We start from the raw sequence: 14,594 nt of genomic DNA, 5'->3' as shown, positions 1-14,594 counted from the left end.
TGGGACAAATTAATATGATTCAAATCCCACCTCACACAGGAAGTGGCTTCTGATGAAGTGGGTGGGGTGAATACACTCACTTCTCTCAACATTCTGTCCAACAGTTGTCTCTATTAAATTTAAATGTGGCTCTCTTTCTGTCTCTCTCTCCTTCAGCAAGAAAAATGTTTCAAAAGGAACAAGGAAATCAAGAACAAACTAAAAATGTCACTAAAAAGCCTAACTATGCCAAGTGTTCAGCATATGATTGCCTGCAACTGAGGCCGCATGAATGACAGTGTGTTTTTGTGTGACAGAACAAAAGTTCCTAGAGGGTAGTCTAGCACATTTGTGTTTGGGAGAAAGTAAAACAGTGATTCCAACTAGGAGGATCTAACAGGGAAGAATCCTTTCCCAGAATGGGGACAGGATGTTCACATTAGCGCCCAAGCAGACACTACTGTTTTCCCATAGGAGGCTCCAGTCTCTTTAGCAGGGAAGGGCGATTGCCCTCTCATTAAAATGAATGTTGACATTATCCTTGCCAGAATTAATTACTTTTGCAAAGTGAGGATAATTTCTTTACTTTTTTCTTTTTGGCAAAGTGGCAGATTTATTTTTGCCACCAATGGGCATAAATTCTTGAGTAAAAAAGCTAATGCCAGTATTAGACATACTTTGGATTTAGGAACGATTTGCATATTGTTTATACGTGTTGCCTTATATTTAAAGAAGGGAGCAGTGGGAAGGATTACTTTACAACCATCAATAGTAGAATTCACTTTTATTTGGCTTTGAGATGCATCCTATGATTATCCTCTCTAGGGTTTACATATGCACATAATTATCCTTGATTCCACTAGTGTTACTTTTCCTAAACCACTACTAATCAGGAGAAGTTCTTCAAGAAACAAGGGGAGTTGTTGGGCACTTTGGGGTGGAGTGCCAGATAAGATGTCATTCCTGACTCAGATGCCCTTGGGCCAATGTAAGCAGATGAAGTGTATAAAATTTAGAGACTGTGAAATGTGGACCAATCCAGTGGGACAAACCACTCTGTGCTGATCTCTAAAGTGGTGGAAATGTGCATCTGAATTCTAGGACATTTCAGACTGGAGTTCTCAGAACACCTGTATCTTTCCAGATGCACCTGCCGTATGCCGGTCTTCTAGTAGAAGAGTATGACATTCAAGAATCATAATTTAATATCACTCTGAGGAGCCTCTGGAAAATGCTTATCAACAAAAGGTAAAAATTTATACATTCTTTTTTATTATAAGAACCATATACCATTGGAGGAACATCCTTGAGAATTGGTTTACAAATCCTTTTCCACTTGGAATGGACTCTTTAAAAACAAATTAAAAAGAAATAAAAATCTACGTGGAACTCCAATATGTAAAATAATTCACTCTTACTGAACTGGGGAAACATTTGGAATCCCAGGAGTTTTACTGTAGGAATAGTAACTTTAACATATTTTCTAAACTTCTTGAACAAGAAGCTGTACAAATGGTCTGAGGAAACTGAGATAGCAACTAACACAGAAATCCCAAAATATCTGGAAAATTGGGTCATTGTGCTAAGCCCCTACTTGATGTACAGATGGAGAATTGGGAGCTTGATGGTTTGCAGTTACGCAGTTGCTTTTGACAAAGTTAGGAGCGAAATTAAAAATTTCCTTCTTCTTGCAAGCTACTATACGGGCCGTCTCTGGAGCTTGGAATGCCTTTGAAATCAGGCTGTAGGACACTCCAATCAATTTTAATGATCTAAAGCTTTAAAAAGTTGGTTAACATTTTTATAGTAAGAAACAATTTCTGTATTGTTCTGTGTTGCTGCAAAGCTGATCATGTTTCTCAGGAGTATTTTTGTGTTCACATGTTGATAATAATCATTCTTTATATTTATTCAGACCCATGTGCATGGTTTAAACACTGCCACATGCATTCTGGAATTGGACATAGGACATGACATCCTTAACCAGTAAATCCCTTGAATGAGTGCATTTTCCCCCTCTGTGCATGTCTCCTTCTGGTCCATTGTCTGTCTTCTTTTCATGCCTGTCAGGCAGTGGCCATGACTGTGCACTTATAAAGGTCAGTGACCCAGCAGAGAGGGCAGGCCCTGCAGAAGGCGTGTTGATGAAGCATTACAATGCACACTGAATTTGTTAGCTCTCTGCCTTACTCCAAAGGGCAGGCTGCAATTGTTTCCTGTGTGGCATGGCACCCACCCGGAACTCTTATGGGATAGACTATTCCAACCAGGAATCTCTAACCATAGCCTCAAAATAAGCACCCAATGTTTCTAGGCTCACTACATTCTTTTACCTGGCTCTCTCTCTCCCTTGATTTGTCCAGTTAATTCATTTAAGATGAATTAAAAATCTTTCCTCATTTATATAAACAGCCAAGGGAGGTCTTTAAGGAATTATTTACAAAATTGGAAGTCCACTAGACAGTAAACTCGTATCTTTCAGCTGAGACTTTTAGAAGGCTGATGTTCTATGCCTCTATATTATGTATTACAAATCCTAAATGAAACAACAGATACGGCATTTCCTCTGAGATTTTCTCATTTGTTTCTTTCTTTGAAGCGTCGACATTTTAGCAAAGCAATGATGGTATAAATGTAGAAACCTATAATTCAGAAATGAAAACTTCATCCTCAAATTTCATACGGCTGTAATCTATGCTTCAAGGTAAAATATTCCAAATAAAACTGAATTCTAAAGTTGCCAGTATGTGCTTTTGTTCTGGTCATTCAGGAGGAACTTGTATCAGAGAAGCCTTCCTGCAAATAACAGTTACAAATGACAGTAATTTAAACAAACTGGAGCACTATCAAAGTAGGAAAACAACGGGAGGAATTTGATTTTTTAAAAATAAGAAACCACACCGGATAAGTTCAGTATGTTCATAGAGTTTCCAAAGAGGCTGTATATACCCTAGCACAGAAAGGGAGAACTCAAGGAAGGAGCCACAAAAATCTCACCGGCCCGAGGAACCACAAGACGGTGTCTGGGGCTCACACAATGATAGGAAGTTGAGGGATAAGACTGTTAGACAGAGGCTCACAGTGGGGGCTAGGTGGGTCCCAAATATACTCATACTCTCAAATCCTTGAGTGAACCCTGAAATACTCATGTTCAGGGGAAACTTAAGTCACCCAGTGGAAAAATACAGCTGGAAGACTAAAAGAAGAGAGGAGAAATCTTAGTTCTTGTACTCTGCCTTTTAATGATTAGAGTTGGACCTTTGCTAGGTGTCAAAATGTAATTTTTCAAGAAAGTTCATGTTTTATATAAAGACTAGATATCTGATTTAAGTACTCTACTTTAAGATTAATGACAAAAATGAAATGGACACCCTAGTGGTCATCTGCCAGTAATTTACTGCTAGCTACCAAAAAAATTCAATATTTTCAGAGAAAATTAGAAACCAGAGTATGTTGTGTATTCTCTACAATGTCCAGTATACAATAAAAAATTATTAGGTCTTTGAAGAAACAGGAAAATGTGACCAAATATGAAAGACCTCAAATGACCCAGATATTACAATGAGTTGGAAGCGGCTATATTGATTTTTTGATGATTTAAAGGATGAAACTCTCATGAGCAGACAAATGGAGAATTACAGCAAATAAATAGAAACTATGAAAAAGAACCAAATAAAAATACTAAACTGAAAAGTATGATACTTGAAATAAAATTCATGGGATGAAGTTAAGAGCAGTATAAAAGGTTAAAGAATTTGAAGACACCAATAGAAATTATTTAATTTGAAGCATCTATAGAAAAAAAAGTTCTGTGGAAAAATGTGTGAAAAGAGCTTCAGAGACCTGTGGGAAAACACCAAACAATTTAACATGCATATGAATGGATTTTCAGAAGAGGAAAAAATGAAACAAAATTTTACTTTAAATAATAGAAGAAAATCCCCCAGATTGAGTGAAAAATGTCAAGTTGAAGACTCAAGAAGTTCAGCAAACTCTAAACAATGTAGATATTTAAAAATAAACTTCCACATTTTGGAACAGTTTAGACAAATTTCTAACAATCAAAAACAAAGAAAGTCCTGAGACGTTGTCAGAGGGAAAAAAGGCATCACATGTAAGGACAAGTGTTACAGCTCATCATTAAGTTTTCAGCAGAAACTATGGAGTCCGCAATGACAGAACATCTTCAAAGTGCTGAGTGATGGAACTTGTCCAACTAGAATTTCACATTTAGCAAGAATATGCTTCAAAAATGAAGGTAAAAGCTGAACTATTACAAATGTATTAAAGAAAACAATTTAGGTGGAAGAAAATGGCAGTAGATGCAAAGGAATAAAAATCATAAATAATTTATTAAAAAGGTGAAAAATATAAAACATTTCCTCCAATTTAAAAAAATAGCTCATTACTTAGAACAATATTTATAACACTGTATTGTGATACTTCTAATGTATGTGGATATATAATTTACTGAAAATTAACCGAATTTTACTATTTTGGGGATTTTACATTTTACATCAAGAAAATAACATACTCACGGTAATAAGTCCAGGATGCATATTATAACACCTAGAGCAATTATTTTAATAGTACAGAAAGTTTTGGTTAAATACAAATTTAAGAAATGTAATGCAAAATAATGCAGGATAGGAGGAACAATGAAAAATGTTGGGTCAAATAGGAAATAAACAGTAAAATAGTAAACGTAAATCCAACTATATCGATACCTATACTAAATATAAATGGAATGAACACTACTTAAAATACAAATATTGCCAAATGGTATTTATTTGTCTTCTTTTGTATTAGCATATGTTTGCAATACAAAATATTTACATTTGTTTTGGGAAATTGGTCCATATACATATCGCAGCTTGAAAATTTTTTACCTCCTTTCTCCCTCTCCCTACATTCACTCTTCTCTCCTTTCTCTGATCCCCTTCCTCAGCGCAGAAAAGTCTGCTTCCCTATTTCTTACCTTCTCTCTTTTTACTCTTTAATTTCTTTATATTTTGGGTTTCTCAAGAAGAGAAACCATATTTGAGTTATTTCATATGACATCGTAGGCTCTAGTCATCCATTTCCCTGCAACTGACATGAATTCTTTCTTCTTTATGCCTGGGCAATATTCATATATTTGCACACACACACACACACACACACACACACACACACACACACAAACACATTTTCTTTATTTATTCATCTGTTGATGGGCATCTAGGCTGTTTCCAGAGCTTGCTATTGTGAATCGTGCTGCTCTATACATGGGAATGCATGAATAGCTAAGTCAAATGGAATATCCATTTTTAGTTTTTAAAGAAATCTTCATACTGATTCCCATAGTGGTTAAAGAAGTTTACATTCTCATCAACAATGTAGAAAGGCTCTTTTCTACCCACAATCTCACCAGCATTTGTGGCTGGAGTAATATGGAATCTCAGAGTTGTTTTGATTTTCATTTTCCTAATGGCTAAAGATGAACATTTTTTCATATACTTATTGGCCATTTGTACTTCCTGAGAGACATGTCTGTTCAGTTCATTTTCCCATTTTTTTTTTGATTGGGTCATTTGAGGGAGTTAATTTCTTTGAGATCTTTATATATTATATATATTAGTCCTCTATTAAAAAAGAGTAGTTGGCAGAATTTATTCCCCATTCTGTATTTGTCTTTCCTCAATATTAATTGTTTCTCTTGGTGTGCAGAAGCTTTTATCTTGATATAATTTCAATTGTCAATGCCTGGTATTATTTCTTGTGCTATCTGAGTTCTTTTCAGGGAGTCCATTCTGTGCCTATGGTTTCAAGGGTTCATCCTATGTGATCATGCAGTAGTTTCAGAATTTCTGTTCTTTAAACCAGGTTGTTGATCCATTTTTACTTGATTTTAATACAGGGTGAGAGAGATGGGTCTAGTTTCATTCATCTATTTGTGGACAGTCAACTTTACCAGCACTATTTGAGCTTATCTTTTGTTCCATGTATGTTTTGGGTCCCTTTGTAAAAAACTAGACGGCTGAAGGTGCACTGGGTTGTCCCTTTGTGTTCCATCTATTCCATTGGTCTTCATATCTATTTCTTGTATCAGTACCATGCTGTTTTTGTTACTGTGGCTTCATAGTATAGTTTGAAATCCAGTATTGTAGTGCCCCTCCCATCCCACTTTGGTCTTTTTGCTCAGGATTGCTTTGGGTCTCTTCTTGTTTCATATGAATTTTAGGATTACTTCCTCCAGTTCTCTGAACAATTTCTACTGGTATTTTAACAGGAATTACATTAAATCTGTATATCACTTTTTATACTATGGCTATTTTAATGATATTGATTTTAACTAGGAACAGTGAATGTCTTTTTATTTTCTAATGTCTTATTCATTCTCTTTCTTCAGGATGCTATTATGTAGGTCTTTTACATCCTTGGTTTGGTTGATTACTGGGTACTTAATATTTTTGAAGCTATTATAAATGGGATCATTTTCCCAATTTCTTTCTCTGTGAGTTTATTATTGGCATGCAGGGTTGCTATTGATTTTTGGTGATTGATTTTGCGTCAGATGGCATTTATTTATTTTTTGTGGTACTGGAGATTGAACCTAGTGCCTTCACACTGCATTAAATCCACAGCCCTTTTAATTTTTTTTTTTTTTTTTTTGGCAGGGTCTTGTTAAGTTTCTAATTTTCCCAGGCTGGGCTCATATTTGCAGTCCTCCCAGAGTGCTGGGATCCCAAGTGTGCACCACCATGGTCATCTCCAAATGGTATTTAAAAGGCAAGAATCAAACATACTCTTTCTATAAATTGTACTTTAAGTACAAAGATACAGACCAATGTGGACTTTAAGCAAAAGAGTAATAGAATTTAAACATATTTCATAATGATTAAAAGGTGAATTCACCTGGAAGACAAAATAATGTGTGTATAATTAGTAACAGAATTTCAAAACATAAAAAGCAAAAACTGACAGAATTAAAAAGGCAAATAAATAAATCCACATAGTTCAACATCACTTCAATACCACTCCCCCAATAGTTGATAGAACTAGATGAAAAATCAGTGATACAGATTTTTAACACTATACACCACTCCGATATAATTGATATTTATAGAATATGTGCCCAATTAATTCATGTATATGAAAATAATAAGAATAAGAGTTATACTATAAATCAGTATAGTGGTACCTCAGTTTATGAATATAATTTTTTTTTTCATGTTTGGAGAAAATAGCTGCAGTTGTGTTTGTCACCCAGTATGGAGTTTGTGAACTGAAGCAAAACTTTGTTGAATGCGTTTATTTGTGAACTGATTTGTTTGTGAACAGAAGCATTTATGGACTGAGGTATTACTTAATGTATCATTAATCATTGGGAGGTCAGGGAAACATGAATTAAAACTGTAATAATATATCATTTCACGCCAAATAGTAAGATATGGAATAACTAGACAGGGAATATCAGATGGTACTATCTATGTGGAGTGCTGTTTGATCATTTCTTATTAATATGAATGACCTTCTAATCAATAACTCTACTCCTAGGCACGTACCCAAAGGAAATGAAAGTATATGTGCAGAAAAAATTGAGAATAGTAACAGAAATTATAATTTTTTTGGAAGGGCATATAAGAGGACTTTGAAAGACCACAGAAAATCTTCTATTATATTTACCAAAAAGAATGGAATTGCATTGTACACTTGTCTTGAAAACTTCACTGTGTATTAATTTGACTCCCTTCCCCAAACCACAAAACAAACAAGTCTCATGAATATCACTTTCCCCACATAAGAAAAAGGACCAATTTCATGAAATTTTGATAGGAGGAAGTGAACAGTACCCTTAAATGAAGATCTGAAAGCCTTTGTGACTCTATCACTCTCGTTTGCCTGTCTTGTGGAAAGAATAATGTTTTCCAATTCATGTGAAAGAAGAGCTAAACTAATAAGTGAGTGTAATTTTCTGGAGACTTTTGGTAACACCGTTTGGCAGCACCTATCCGAATTCTTACCAAATTCTTACCAAATAGCATTTGCACCAAATAGGTAAAGATCCATGGGCAAAGACCTCACTGCAGCATGGCTTGAAATGGAAATAAACTGCAGAGTTTGATATCCATGGATGGGAGAATGCATAACAAGTGTTGGCACATCCATGCTAACAGGGACTGACCGCGTGAGATGGTTCGAGAAAGGAGCAGGCTGCAGTGTAGAATACTTTTTCCAGTTTTTTAGTAACCACCTGGAGAGAGGGTATGCAGGGACAGTAAGTGGGAAATTTCAGTCTTTTAAATGATCTAATGCTGTATTGTTTGATTTTTCTTCTCCCAAGTGTATGATTGTTGTGTAAAAAAGAAAGAAGGGAGGAAAATGAGCAAGAGAAAAGGAGCAAAAGGGAAGCAAGAAAACAAAAAACAGGCACAAGGGATGCAAGGAAGGAAGGAAGGCTGGTTTTCCACCAGCTGTGTGCCCTTGAACAAATTACTTAAATTTCCTGAGCCTTAGCTGCCTTATTTGGACAACAGCTCTAAGAACAATAACAACAACAATAAAAATAAAAATAAAAATAAATCTTTTCTACTTTACAGGCCTGCTGTGTGGATTGGCAAGGATTAAATACAGAACCTCACTCACAGTAGGCCCTCAATTATTATCCTAGTCAATGGAATACCCTAAGGTGACATCAAATGCTAGTGGAATAGAGTGGTTTTAAGAATTTGTATCTTTCCTTCAAGGTCTTATCTTTGTAGTTTATGTTGGATCTCCTGGCGACAGGTTTCTGTTGAGAGTTTCTTTGAAAGATAACTTTACTCATTTACTCCACAGCTGCTAACTGCTATCTTCCTGGTTGAGGTCCATTTTGTCTTTGGAGAGCTGTGTATATACGAGGGCCGGGATGTGAAGGGTTATTCTCCCTCTGCAGACGTCCTTCATGCTCAGTGGAAAGAAAGCCTTATACTGGAGGAAACAGGATTAAGCTTCATGAGGAGAGATTTAGATTAGACAGGAAGAAGAACTTCCTGACTGATGATTTCCTTCCCTGGAGTCTAAAAATATAATAGTTTCCCATTTGTCAGTTTTTAAGATGAAAGATGTTAGACTAGATGGCTTTTCAAGATTTCTTTCAATTCTGTCATATTACTTATATCAAACAGCCTTACATATACAAATTAGAGACAATTTAGTGCGCCTTAGTCTTTTTTCCAAAGCTGTAGGAAATACTTTCTGTGTAGTCTCTATCTCTTAAAGGGCCTCACGAATCATACAAAACTTCCTTAGCAAGGTAAAAACAAAAGAAAGAAAAAGAAAATAAGCAGAAACAGATTTTGGAAATTGCTGTGTGATGAGATTTACACTTGTATTGTGTGTTAAAAGTACTTACTATAAGTATTCTTTTTTTCCTCATTAGAGATTTGCATCAAACCTAAAGTGGCATTGGAAGTGTGTGTGAAATCTAATTCGTTGAATTTGAGCACTCTTTTACTCCACCCTGGGGCAAATGAGAGGACATAAAGTAACACTGACACCTAGTGGACCTTAGGTATTACTGCTACTGTTTGAAGTGGCTAAAATCAGCTCTAACTCCATATTTGCAAATGTAGCTGCACTGGACAGAACTGGAGAATAAGTTCATTTTTTTTAACCGTACCTTAAAAGAAATACTAAAACATGTATTAGAGCTTGTAAAGTGTTTTTCATTTTTTTCTAATTTAATTTTAGGGTGGTAATGGAATGTGATCTATGTGGTACTGACGATTTGGAATTTGTCCAGACTTCTTTTAAACATTACCCTGTTTTGGATTTTTGTCTTTGTCCCCTGTGCACTTGAAATATCATATACTCTCTTCTCTTGGACATTTCTGTATATACTTATAATGTCCAAATATTAATTTGTCCAAATTTCCTGTAATCTAAAGTTTTGGGGGTACAGAAATTACTCTGTATGCAAAGGACATGCAACGTTTCTCTATGATCTTGATGTGTCAATGCCTCATTGTAATTTGGTCAGTTTTTTCCTTTTACACGGACATTTTTCAGTGCACACAAAGTCACTGTTGTGTCTTCTTATGAAAGATCCCAATTTTTAATTATATGAATTTTCTCCTTATTGCTGATTGCACTTTGCCTTCCATTCTCTTCTACCGGAGGCTAATGTTGCTATTGGATCTTTCCTTCAGGAAGAATTCAGCTGATGTTTCTTAAGTCCCTTTATCTTTATACTTTCTGTGCTATTTTAGTTAAAATGTGTCTCTTGTAAGCTATACGTGACTGCTTTTAGAAAAAATCAGACTGTCATGGAATATATGAGCTTAATGTCTTACATATGCTGTGATTACAGACATATTGAATAACCCACCACTGTATTTTGTGTTTTTAGTTCACCATTCTTATGTTTTCATATAATCTGTTGGATTTTTAAAGTTCTTTCCTCTGTTATTTAGAATATATCGGATTATTGGGTTTGGTTATTGGTGCTCCTTTTTGAAAGACATCTTGTCTTTTAATTTTAGATAATTTAATTATGAAGCATTCAAATTTACTGGTCCACCTACGATGACTTACATTTCTGCCTCTCACCTTTATAAAGTTTTAATAAACCAATCACTCTACTGCATTTGTTACAGGCTTTTATAAGAAGAAATATATAGGTGAAGTTGAAGCTGTGATATCCCCTGTGTAATCTTGGCTCTTTCTCTCTCCTTCTCCAGTGTTAGTCTTGGTTGTGAATTAAATTCTATGCATGTCTTAAATTTTATTCTGTAGTTTCCTGTTATATAGTGTATTTCAATATTTTTAAAAGTTATTTAGCTCTCTCTTGACTTAACATTATGCTGTTGCTCTTCGTTCATGTTGACTCATGTACCTCAGTTGGTCATTTGAACTTCTGTAGAGTAGTATCCCATTTACATATGTACATATTTTTATATCTGTGAAATGTCCTGCTTATTCTTCTGTTGATGGATAGTTTCCCCCATTTTCCTATTTTAAACAATTTTAGAATGATGTTCTTTTACATTTCTTTATCAGCACACAAGAAAATTCATCTACAGAAACCTTTTTATGACCTCTTTAAAGTAAAGCTATATAAGATTCTTGCACATCTTTTAAGATAATGGCTAAAGTTTTCATTTAAATTTGAATAATGGGGACTATGAATGGACTGGTGAGCAGCCACTTGGAGCTGAGCTTCTATCTACTCCCCTCAGAACCCGCCCCCCGCCCCTGCCTCCTGGCTGTGCTGTACCTGGATCCACACCCCAGAGGCACAGGGGATCATAAAAGTCATTGTCCTGAGCTCCAGAAGATAGAACAGAAGTGAACAACAGAACGAGGGCCTCTCCAGTTTCCTAGATAAAAATTGAAGCCCACTGGAAAAGTGCGGAGAATTTCTGCAGCAGAGGCACACCAGACCACCATAGTTGGTAAACTGGAGGCATCACCACTTCCCACTGGGAGCTCAACTTGGACCTTGCAGCCAGAATTCAGCCTGAATCTCAGGGGTCTGCTGCTGGCTTGCTGAGACTAGCTGACTTAGATCTACACACTACTGCTCACATTGTGTATTGTGACAGCAGAGACATACTCTGATGGAGGCCCTTCATTTTTATTTTTTATTTTTAAATTATTATTTTTTTCTTTTCCTGTTATTTTTAATTTTAATTTTTTTCTACTCTTTTCAATTTTTTCTTTTTCCTTTTTCTTGTCTTTCTCTCTTCCACTTACTCTCTCAATCTCCCACATTGTTCTTCATTTCCCTTTCTGTTCTTGTTCCTGCCCTAATTCAGATTTCTTCTTTCATTTTCTTTTCTTTCTCTTGATTGTCATTAGTTTCAAAGGAAAGTGAATACAGTTCTAGCTTCCCTATTGCTGTTAGGTTGTTCTATTCTTGTCTTTATTCTTTCATTCTGTCTTTTCCCCTTGTCTTCAAAAGTTTTCTGCAGTTTGCATGACCTTCCTGTGTCCTCTGGCCTCACTTCTAAACGTTCCCTATCCTTCTACCTATCTATCCTTCATTCCCCAACTCCTTCTAAGTTCCCATCCTGGAGGGTAAAGTTGCTGTATTGAAGAGTTTATTCACTATAAACATTTTCTGGGCAGGTCCTTGATTTTGATTTAGTTCACACAGTTCAAGGTAATAGATTAATTACTACCACAAATTATTATTTTCTAAGCTGTGCTTGATGTTATTGTGTTGTTGATTGTATCACTTGGGCTAAGGTGTTGTGACTGATCTAATCAGTTGTCCTTCTTGGTATAATGAAAATGAGATTGCCTCAGAGTCATTAGAGACTCAAAACCTAAAGACCAGCTATATCTGGAAGATTGAAATATCAACCCGGGAATTAAACCAAGGAAAATACCAACAAGAAAAATAGAAGAATTTTTTTCAAAAATAGAAGACATTTTTTTCAAAAATAAAAGACATTTTCAAAAATAGAAGTCATGTTTGAGAAGACATTTAAACAAGGCACAAACACAGGCTTCCCACTCACCAAAGGCAAATTCTTTGGGAAATGAGGTGCAAAAGTCTGTTAACCACCTGGACACCCTGAACAGACAGCACAGGAAGTGACAAAACAGATAAATGAGGCTCTAGAAAAATTCAAAAGAGAAATAATTTCCCAGATAACTACAGAGATGGTGAGTAGAGTGAAAGACATGATTAGAGTCTCAAAGATAGTAGCAGATAAAAAGAAATAGATGAGTTCAGGGCCATGATAGAAATCATGAATGCCCAGCATAGGAAAGAAATGGAATCCATGAAACAGATTCAAACAGATACACAGGAGATTTAAAACTCTATCAAAAGTATACAAAACAGGGGCCGATCTGAAGACAGAATATCAGATATAGAAGACAGGTTGGTGGTCAGTGACCATGAAAAGAGAGATCTCTTAAAAATGGTAAGAGATCACAAGAAGGCGATCCAACAGCTCCTAGATGATGCACAGAAGAATAATATAAGATTGATAGGAATCCATGAAAAAGCAGGAGAAAGCACAAATGACATAAAAAAACTGTTCACATAATTGATGGCAGAAAACTCCCAAACCAGAGCAAAAGAATTTGACAAGCGAGGCATATACGACTCCAGCTAGCCATGATCAAAAAAAGATATACCTAGACATATAATAATCAAGATCCTGGAAACCCAACAGAAGTACAAAATACTAAAAGCAGTAAGAGAAAAGAAACAAATTACATCCAAAGGAAAGCCCATCAGAATCACAGCAGACTTCTCAACACAAAACCTCAGGTCAAGGAGAGCCTGGATTGAGGTATTTCAAGCCCTGAAAGAAAACAGCCTCCAACCTACACTGATGTATACTGCAGAACTATCAAAATTGATGGGGAAATTAGATACTTCCATGACAAAGAACATTTGAGAAACTTCATGAAACCAGCACTGCAAACAATTCTAAACAATGTCCTGGAAAAAGACAATGAAGGTCACAACTCCATGAGGCCTAACAGAGAAAATCCAATAGGCAAGGCAAGAAATTAAAGAGAGGGCAAAAGAAAAAGAAGAGCTAACAACAGAAAAATAACATGACAAGGATCAGTCAATGCATAACAGTTATAACTATCAATGTTAATGGCCTAAATTTGCTGATCAAAAGAAACAGACTGTCAGAGTAGATTAAGAAGCAAAATCCAATATGCTGTATACAAGAAACACATCTAGCTCAAAAAGAAACTCATAGACTGAAAGTAAAAGGATGGAAAACAGTTCTCCATGTGACAGGAACACAGAAAAAAGCAGGGGTAGCTATCTTATTTGCAGACAAAGGAAAATTCAAACCAAAACCAATTAAGAGTGATGAAGAAGGTCACTACGTCCTTGTAAATCAAACAATCTAAGAGGAAGAGATGCCAATCATAAATACATATGCACCAAACACTAATGCTGAGGAAACTAAGTCACAGCAAAGAATCCTAAACACATACACAGATGGAGAGGGGCAGAGTAAGTAAAAAACACACATTGAATCTGAAAGACATCCATAAAATCTTTTCCTCCTCTTCTTCCTCCTCCTCCTCTCTCCCCCACCTCTCTCTCTCTCTCTCTCTCTCTCTCTCTCTCCTGAACTTACCATGTCAGTCATGGTAGTCAAGTATTCTAGCACAGAGCTTCACCCTTAGACTGTTTTTTGGTTTATTTTGAGGCAGCCTCCCTAATGTACCCAGGTTGGCCTCAAGCTTGTGATCCTCTGATTACAGCCTTCCAAATAACTGGGATTACAGGTGCCTGTCACTGCGCTTGGCTCCAAAAAATTGTCCTCTTTAGGTGTCAGCGTCATTAACTCGGTCTGCTTCAGTTGTCCAAGGGTTCCTTTCTTTGAGATAATGGCACCTCCTAAGTTTTTGAAACTAGCAGATAAAAGTTGACTATATTTCAATATGTGAAAAGACTCTCAGCATTCCTTATTTTCTATGACCCTTCTTGCACTGCTCCTATGGGACTCTTCCTCAAGACAAATTTCTGATGACAAGAGAAATCTTAGGAGATGAATTCACTAAATGAATGTAAGCTCTCCTATCTTCTCACATTACAACATATTTATATTTACAACATCCCAGCATGGGTCAGAATGTTCTTGTCCTAACATCCTACTTCA

The 14,594-nt window shown here is 36.0% G+C and overlaps 1 long non-coding RNA gene across 1 annotated transcript in view; it reads left to right on the top strand.

Annotated features, from left to right (window-relative positions):
* Positions 1-1,144: 1,144 nt before the first annotated feature.
* Positions 1,145-14,594, top strand: part of LOC109117391 — a 50,803-nt gene continuing 37,353 nt past the window's right edge. Inside the window, exon 1 of the long non-coding RNA XR_002024699.2 lies at positions 1,145-1,227. This is a non-coding gene — a long non-coding RNA (uncharacterized LOC109117391). The remainder of the gene's footprint in view (positions 1,228-14,594) is intronic.

This window comes from Fukomys damarensis, unplaced genomic scaffold (genome assembly GCF_012274545.1).
Source record: "Fukomys damarensis isolate Sample0158 unplaced genomic scaffold, DMR_v1.0_HiC HiC_scaffold_4, whole genome shotgun sequence".
NCBI classification, from domain to species: Eukaryota; Metazoa; Chordata; class Mammalia; order Rodentia; family Bathyergidae; genus Fukomys; species Fukomys damarensis.
Note: the sequence above shows the minus strand (reverse complement) of the source record. Positions and strands in the feature narration are given on the sequence as shown.